Source organism: Oryctolagus cuniculus, chromosome 2 (genome assembly GCF_051225735.1).
Source record: "Oryctolagus cuniculus isolate XC-2025 breed Fujian yellow rabbit chromosome 2, ASM5122573v1, whole genome shotgun sequence".
In the NCBI taxonomy this organism is placed as follows: domain Eukaryota; kingdom Metazoa; phylum Chordata; class Mammalia; order Lagomorpha; family Leporidae; genus Oryctolagus; species Oryctolagus cuniculus.
This window is the reverse complement of record NC_142868.1, coordinates 80,810,742-80,818,357: the sequence shown is the minus strand read 5'-3', so window position 1 is coordinate 80,818,357 and position 7,616 is coordinate 80,810,742. Positions and strand designations below refer to the sequence as shown.

At 46.4% G+C, this 7,616-nt stretch overlaps 2 long non-coding RNA genes across 3 annotated transcripts; both read left to right on the top strand.

Annotated features, from left to right (window-relative positions):
• Positions 1-650: 650 nt before the first annotated feature.
• LOC149127856 (uncharacterized) lies at positions 651-1,813 on the top strand. The gene is made up of 2 exons (XR_016229984.1): positions 651-861; positions 1,515-1,813. It is a non-coding gene; the product is annotated as an uncharacterized LOC149127856 (long non-coding RNA).
• Positions 1,814-2,073: 260 nt separating this feature from the next.
• Positions 2,074-5,988, top strand: LOC149127855 (uncharacterized). Of its 2 annotated transcripts, XR_016229605.1 has the most exons (4): positions 2,074-2,646; positions 2,754-2,820; positions 4,793-4,923; positions 5,617-5,988. It is a non-coding gene; the product is annotated as an uncharacterized LOC149127855 (long non-coding RNA). The 2 variants fall into 2 exon arrangements; XR_016229604.1 differs by having other exon boundaries at positions 2,082-2,820.
• The last annotated feature ends 1,628 nt before the right edge of the window (positions 5,989-7,616 follow it).

Sequence of the window (7,616 nt, the reverse complement as noted above, 5' to 3'; positions counted from 1 at the left end):
CACCATGAAGGCAAGCAAAGCACCAGGCGAGAGTCCTGACATTAACCCACACCGACTCACTCATTCAGATGGCGGTTAACAACACAAGCCATGAGATCAGAAATACTCGGTTTTGGGGCCGGCGCTGTGGTGCAGTGGGTTAAAGCCCCAGCCTGCAACGTCGGCATCCCATATGGGCGTCAGTTTGAGCTCCGGCTGCTCCTCTTCCCATCCAGCTCTCTGCTATGGCCTGGGAAAGCAGTTTAAGATGGCCCAAGTCCTTGGGCCCCTGCACCCACATGGGAGACCCGAAAGAAGCTCCTGGTTCCTGGCTTCAGAACAGCTCAGCTCTGGCCATTGTGGTCATTTGGGGAGTGAACCATCAGAATGGAAGACCTCTCTCTCTCTCTGTCTCTGCCTCTCTCTGTAACTCTTTCAAATAAATAAAATAATTTAGAAAAAAGAAAGAAACGCTCGGTTTTAAAAACCGTAGCTTCCTCATCTATATGTGAAGATAATCCTATTTCAGAGGACTTGCTGGAGGATTGACGACTCACACACTTAAAGTTCTTAGAATAATATGCAGCATGTAATAAATGCACCATAAATGGAGACTATCATTTTTCTTCTTCTTTTCCTATGTCCACATTCATCTCCAATGAGTTGACATGAACAGATGATGATGCTAAAGTCAAATAGAACTGGCAGTTTCTTAGGAAATTAACACAAATTTACCTAATAGTCTAGCAATTCCACTCCTGGCTGTCTACCCAAAAGAAACGAAAACAAATGCCTGCACAAATAGCTCCGTACAAAGGTTCCTAGCACCACTATTCATAATGGCCAAAAAGAAGAAACAACCCAAAAGTTCACCAACAAGGGGTAAGCCGGCACGTCACAGAGAGAGCAGTGCTAGCTGTGCAGAGCATGAGCTATTGCCACAGGCCATAGCACAGGAGGCTTTCAAAGCAGATACTCTGAATGGAAGACATCATTCGATAAAGGGGAAATAATGGATGATTACTTCTGTAAGACCCTAGAAAATCCTGTCTAATCAGCAGTGTTGCAGATCAACTGTTGCTTGGAGAGGGGGAAGGAAAGAATCCAAGAAATCCAGTGTGTGGGGGGTGTAATCAATATGCTCACTGCTATGGCTTGAATGCCACCTTCAAAACTCATGGTGACTTAGTCTATACTAAGTAGATCTGTATATAAAGATAATTGAAAATGAATCTTGATGAAGAATGGGATGGGCAAGGGAGTGGGAGATGGGATGGTTGCAGGTAGGAGGGAGGTTGTGGGGGGAAAAGCCGCTATAATACAAAAGTTGTACTTTGGAAATTTATAGTTATTAAATAACAGTTGGAAAAAAATTCATGATGAGATCATAACACTATTGAGATGTGGGACTGTGAAAAGGTCATTAGATCATGCGGGCTGTGCCTGCATGAATTCATTAATGTCATTATTCCAGAAATGTGTTCATGAGAAGAGAGAGTTCACTAGAGTTCACTCTGATTTTCTGTCTTGCATAGGCTTACCTGTTCTTCCATGTGAAGACATAGTGTGAGAGCCCTCACCAGATGCCGGCACCATGGTCTTGAACTTCCCAGCCTCCAGAAACATGACCCAAATAATCTCTATTGCTTACAGATTGCCCAGTCTGCGGCATTCTATTGTAACAGCAGAAAATGGACTAAGACACTCATTACATTGTGGAGATGGTTTTATGGGTATATACAGATGTCAGAACTTATCAAATAGCATACTTTAAAATACACAGCTTATTGTATGTTAATTGTACCTCAATAAAGCTATTAAAATATTTTCTTTTAACCTCAGCCATGGCTTTCATTGCTTTTAGAATAAAATCCTTGAGCTTTATGATGTATTGTGTGATGGTCCTTGCTTTCTTCCTCACCTTATTTACTAAATGGCAAATCCTCCTAGGAAGAGGCCATGTTTGCCTGGTTCACCATCCAGTTCCCAGGATCCAATACAACACCAAGTACAAAGGCACTCAAGTATTAACGATTGACTACAGAACAGAAAATCATGAAGGCCAAAGAGTAGTATGGAAAACCTGAACTACACTGGAGCCCAGGGGGAACTGCTGGAACTGAATGATCACAAAAGGCTTCCTGGGGAGGGCCTTGAAGGATGGGGCAGGCACAAATAGGAGAAGAAAAAAGAGGAGACTTCCATGGGAAGTGAAAAAATTAAAGGCAGGGGTGGGGTGGGGCCGTGGGCCTTACTGGGACTTAAGAAGGGAAAATAAACTCTACCTAGGTGCCATCACAAAAGCCATGTTTAGGATTCAAGGAAAGACAGCTAGTAAGAAAGTTCAGTGAAGACTGGCAATAGAAGGGTAGAGGTGGGCAGTTCAAGGACAAAGCTTAGGCAACTTCGGATTCACTTCGGACTTAGACCCAGTCTCAGATGCATCACCAAGGTCAAGGTGAGGGACCACGCTCCCAAAGTCACCACCCCTCTCTTCTCCTCCTCTTCCTTCTAGTCCCACCTTCCAGGTCCCACAGTGATGTTCTCACACACTTTCATTGTGTTTCCCTTGTGATTACCCCAGGGGAAGGAAGGCAGTAGCCTGTGGGGCACTTGGCCCTGGTTTGGAACTTGAGAGAAGGCCAACCCATTGACCAAGAAGCAAGGGTAGGTGTCCTTAGACACCCCTGCTCTGATGCCTCACTCTTCCCCAGATTCTAAGGGCCTGGGAGCTGAGGCGGGACTTGTAATCCAATGCCTCTTTCTAAACTCAGCAGGAAGCTCTTGAAGGGCCTGGCTTTGTTTTGAAGGGAGAAGAGAGGAAGCAAAGCCTCTGAAAAGGTACTGTTTACTTTTTCATTCAATGCTAAAGCCAAATAGAGTGTGTTTGCTCTGTGCTGAATGCCATGGCATGGAGAGTTTGTATTTGAACCTCATGAATAGCACAGAGTCAATGTCCTATCTGCCTCAGACCCAGGCAGTAGTTAGACAGTCAGTGCTCTGAGTTTACCAGGTCCTTTCACAGATGTTATCTCATTGGAGTCTCAGGGGGGCCCTAAGACAAGTGGGGATCAGGATCATTTCCATATCACAGCTGACCCAGGGGCCTCAAGTTGCTCAGGGTGTTCTCCAGATGTAGCCTTAATGAGAGCAAGGGACTTGCCCACAGAGCTGGGTTCACAGACTCAGCCCAGAGACGATCCTTAAACACAGAGCTAAGCCCTATTAGATTGGGGCCAGTATTGAGCAGCAATGGGTTGAACTACCACGTTTGATGCTAGCATCCCAACTCGGGTGCCAGTTTGAGTCCTGGCTGCTCCATTTCCAATCCAGCTTCCTGCTAATGCACCTAGGAAAGCAGCGGAGGACGATCCAAGTGCTTGGGCCCCTGCAACCCACATGGAAGACCCTGATGGAGTTTCAGGCTCCTGGCTTCAGCCTGGCTCAGCCCTGGCTGTTGCAGCCATTGGAGAGTGAAACAGCAGATAAAAGCTAGATCTCTCTCTCTTCTCTGTCTCTGTCTCACTCTGCCTTTAAAATAAGTAAATAAATCTTAAAAAAAAAATACCCATAGCCATAATCCCTGTATTGTTATGCTATGCTGAACTTACCACTACATGATAGATAAGAGGCACCACTTATTCAATGAGTACAAGGGGTTATCAAAAAGTTTATGGTAAAGGTATATTATGAAAAAAAAATCCACATAGATTTCAATTTTTTTTTTTTGCACAAAACAAATTTACCTTTTAATTCAGTTTTTCTGGAAACTCGGAAGTACGTTAACGGGTAAGACGGCGACAAAGGAAAGCGACCTTGGCTCCTGTCTCACGTGGAAGAATTTCCATGCAGACGGGACAGTGAGCAAAGCAGATTCATTGAGTCAGAAACTTCCTGCCGCAGCAGCCAGGACGGGGCTCCAAGTCTGGAAGACCCAAGAAGCTGGCTGAAGTGGAGCCTTTTAGGCACAATTCGGGCAACAATTAATCAAAGAGCAGGGACAACATCCAGTCAGAAGGCTGGAACTGTGACCTTGTCAAGCCTTCTCTGGATAAAACAACAACGCCCTCAGAAGGGTGGGGTAGGTGACTTCTTTCTATTCTCATTATAAAGCTGGAAACTCAAAGAGTGAGATGGGCGCTTTTGTCTTGCTAAAGTAGCTTTTCCGAGAAGCAAGCATTTTGTACACTCTTAAAGAGAGACTTCCCCCTTTCCCTTTTCTCATTCCCACTGGGCCCTGAGTTTCCCTATTTCCTCAAAACGCCTTCCTGTCCTGTGGCAGGTGCCTTCATTCTGCATCTCCTCTAATCTTCACAAAAATCCTAAGAAAGCAAGTGACAGTTTCTTCTTGCGATCAATGGAAGCAAAGGCCAGGAGGGTGAGTTTGTCAGCAAACACCTTGGGATTCAAACCCACCTTAGGGCCCCAAGGCCTGTTTCACTTCCACTGTGTGATAATGGCCTTTAGATTGGGAATTCATTATCTTTGATACGTTCCTCCCACCCATCATTCCATTTCGAATCCCCAGACCCCTCATACACACACACACACACACACACACACACACACATCAGCCACAGAAGGGGATAACATGAGTTTTTTTAAAATAAGAAAAAAAATCTCTCCAACCTTAATATCTGTTGAACCTTTAAATTTAGCAAAAACACTTCAGGGTTTCCTGTCTTCAGGTAGACAACCATTGTTAAACATCAGGGAAGGGCCAACTGTAACCCCCCAAGCAATGAACCCCAGCAGGAACTCAAACTGTAAAACAGCTCAAATAATGAGAGACACGTTCCTTTTCCCCAACCAGCAGCGAAAAGGCCTTGTGCTCTCGCTTTGGAGCAGTTGGGTTGCTGGAAAGCCTTCATCCATCAAAATGCAGGACAAAGAGAATGAGAGGGAACAAAGCCAGGCCGGCCCCTCTGTGGTCAGAACAAACAGGTAGGGCAGATGGCTGGGAGGGTTTGTGCCTCTTCAAAGGGGTGCACAGGTTGGAAGGTTTCAGAGGTTCTGTGCTCACGGTGATGGCAGAGAGAGGGACGGCTGAGCAAACATCAAGGCCTGCTCTTGCCCAGAGGCTCAGGAATGCTGCCCGAGCAGCCAGCGCTCAGAGTGGGAGTGGGCCCAGGCCCCCCGAGGAGACGGGAGACGGCAGGTTGCCAGGAAGACTTAGACGGGGCACAAAGATCTGTGGTGTCCGTGCTGTGCTGCGCTGTTCCTTCGGGAACTGGGACTTGTCAAGACATACCCCTGCTAACTTTTCAATTTTCCACAGTGCTTTGTCTGCTCTTTGTAATATTCGCCAACCAAGCTTTTAAATTGCTAATAATTCATATTGTTCTCATTAAACAACTGATTTGTTCAAGCCAGCTCATGGGTATGTGAGGTACCATAATTTTTTTAAAAATTAAAACAAAAGCTTTTTTTTGCATTTCAGTGATAAATAACATTTTAAACATATCAGCATTTTTCCTTAAAATTAACACCTACCTCTTCTTTTTGGCAAAATAATTCATTTTAAAACTGCAAGCATGGGGCCTGCGCTGTGGCACAGTGGGTTAACGCCCTGGCCTGAAGCGCCGGCATCCCATATGGGCACGGGTTCTAGTCTCAGCTGCTCCTCTTCTGACCCAGCTCTCTGCTTTGGCCTGGGAAAGCAGTGGAAGATGGCCCAAGTCCTTGGGCCCCTGTACCTGCGTGGGAGACCCAGAAGAAGCTCCTGGCTCCTGGCTTCGGATCGGCGCAGCTGCAGCCATTGTGGCCATCTGGGGAGTGAACCAGCGGATGGAAGACCTCTCTCTCTCTGTGTCTCTTCTCTCTGTGTAACTCTGACTTTCAAATAAATAAATAAATCTTAAAAAAAAAAAAACCCTGTAAGCATTATTTTTACAGTTGCTGTGAAGTCTTAGAGTCCTCGCCCCTACTCCTCCACTGGGCAGCGTTTTCTGGAAAAGCCTTCCTAGGATTCTCAGGACTTGTGCTGTGTCCTGGGGCGCTGCTCTGCTCCCCATGGCTGATGGGACGTTTTCCTGCTCCCTGAGAGCTCTTCCTGACCCGTTCTCTAAAGGACTTAGACCAGGAGGCTGGTGTCAACCACTCGGTAGCCATCAGGTCCTTCACGGACGACAGCTGGGATGAGTGGTCTTTGGAACACACGGGACAAGATCTCAGGACTTCACTGTCACACAGGTGCAGTGCCCCATGGAGATGAGGCAACCCCAAGTGCCACGGCGGAAATGTTCATGACTACACAATCGCATCCCACCATCAGCATGACCCACGTTGTGGGCGTCTACTCCCACACTCAACTGCCCAAGTTGAAACTTGACCTAGTGTGGCATAAATAAGTTCCTAAACCAAAATGAAGAAGTAAACCATCCCGTGACCTTGAAAAACGGAAGAAATTATGAGAAATCATCAACCACATTGCACACACTCTTCAGTTGGCCCATGTATGAGACACATGTGTAAGTAACTATCATTGCCAAAAATAATACTGGTATATGAGACATCATTCTACCATCAAATTCGAAGGTAGGGGTAGGGGTTGTGACACAGCAATTTAAGCCACTGCTTGTGATGGGACGAGTCCTGGCTTCGAGTCCTGCCTCTGTTTCCTATTCAGCTTCTTGCTAATGTGCCTGAGAGACTGAAGATGACAGTTCAAGTAACAGGGTCCCTGCCACCCACATGAGACACCCTGAATGGATTTCCTGGCTCCAGGCTTCGGCCGGGCTGAACCCTGGCTCTTTGCAGGCATTTGGTGAGTGAACCAGGGGATGGAAGATCTCTTTCATTCTCTCTCTCTCTCTCTCCCTCTCTCTCTCTCTCTCTGTTACTCTGCCTTTCAAATAAATTAAAACTTCAAAAATTCAAAGGCAATGCCACAAATGTATGTAATGCAAAACTAGATTTAGCAACTTTTCTCACAGTAAGGCCGTAAGACACAAGTACGCCTCTATCCTGCCTTCACTGTGCTTCTAGGCTCAAACGTTACCATCCACATGGACATACTGGCTGTATGCTTACTTATTATGGGCTGTGCTATGACCCCTGCCCCCAACTCCCAGTTCCTCGGTACATGACCACATCTGGAAATATGGTTATTGCACGTGGAATTAGTTAACGTGAGGTCATTCTAGAATAGGGCAGTACCCTGAAGCAATCCTACAAGTGTCCTTATGAAAAGGAGAAATTCAGTGACAGAAGCACACAGGTGCTCACTAAGGCAAAGATTGGAGCCAGAGATGCAGGCAGGGCACCCGCAACTCCTCCCTCACAGCCCCACAGGGAACTAACTCGGCCCACACCTTGTACTCAAGACTGAAAGCCTCCAGACCCGGAAGACAACACAGTTCTGCTGTTTGAGCCCTGACTGTAGTTGCTTCTTAAAGGCAGCCCTAGCAAACTAAGATAAAGTACTCCCATACATATGTAAATCACTACCTGCTCCAGTACCAGGAAGCAGAAGCTGAATGCCCTCAAAGTGACAGACCATTGCCTCAGCCCTAGTTCCTTATTGCTCTTAGCACTGTGGGCCCATGACAGTCATAGTTCTCTTCCTAGATATGGGTGGGACGGACTGAAGGAAGAAATAACTTATGTGGTCCCCAGGCATGTTCAGTGAAGTCCCA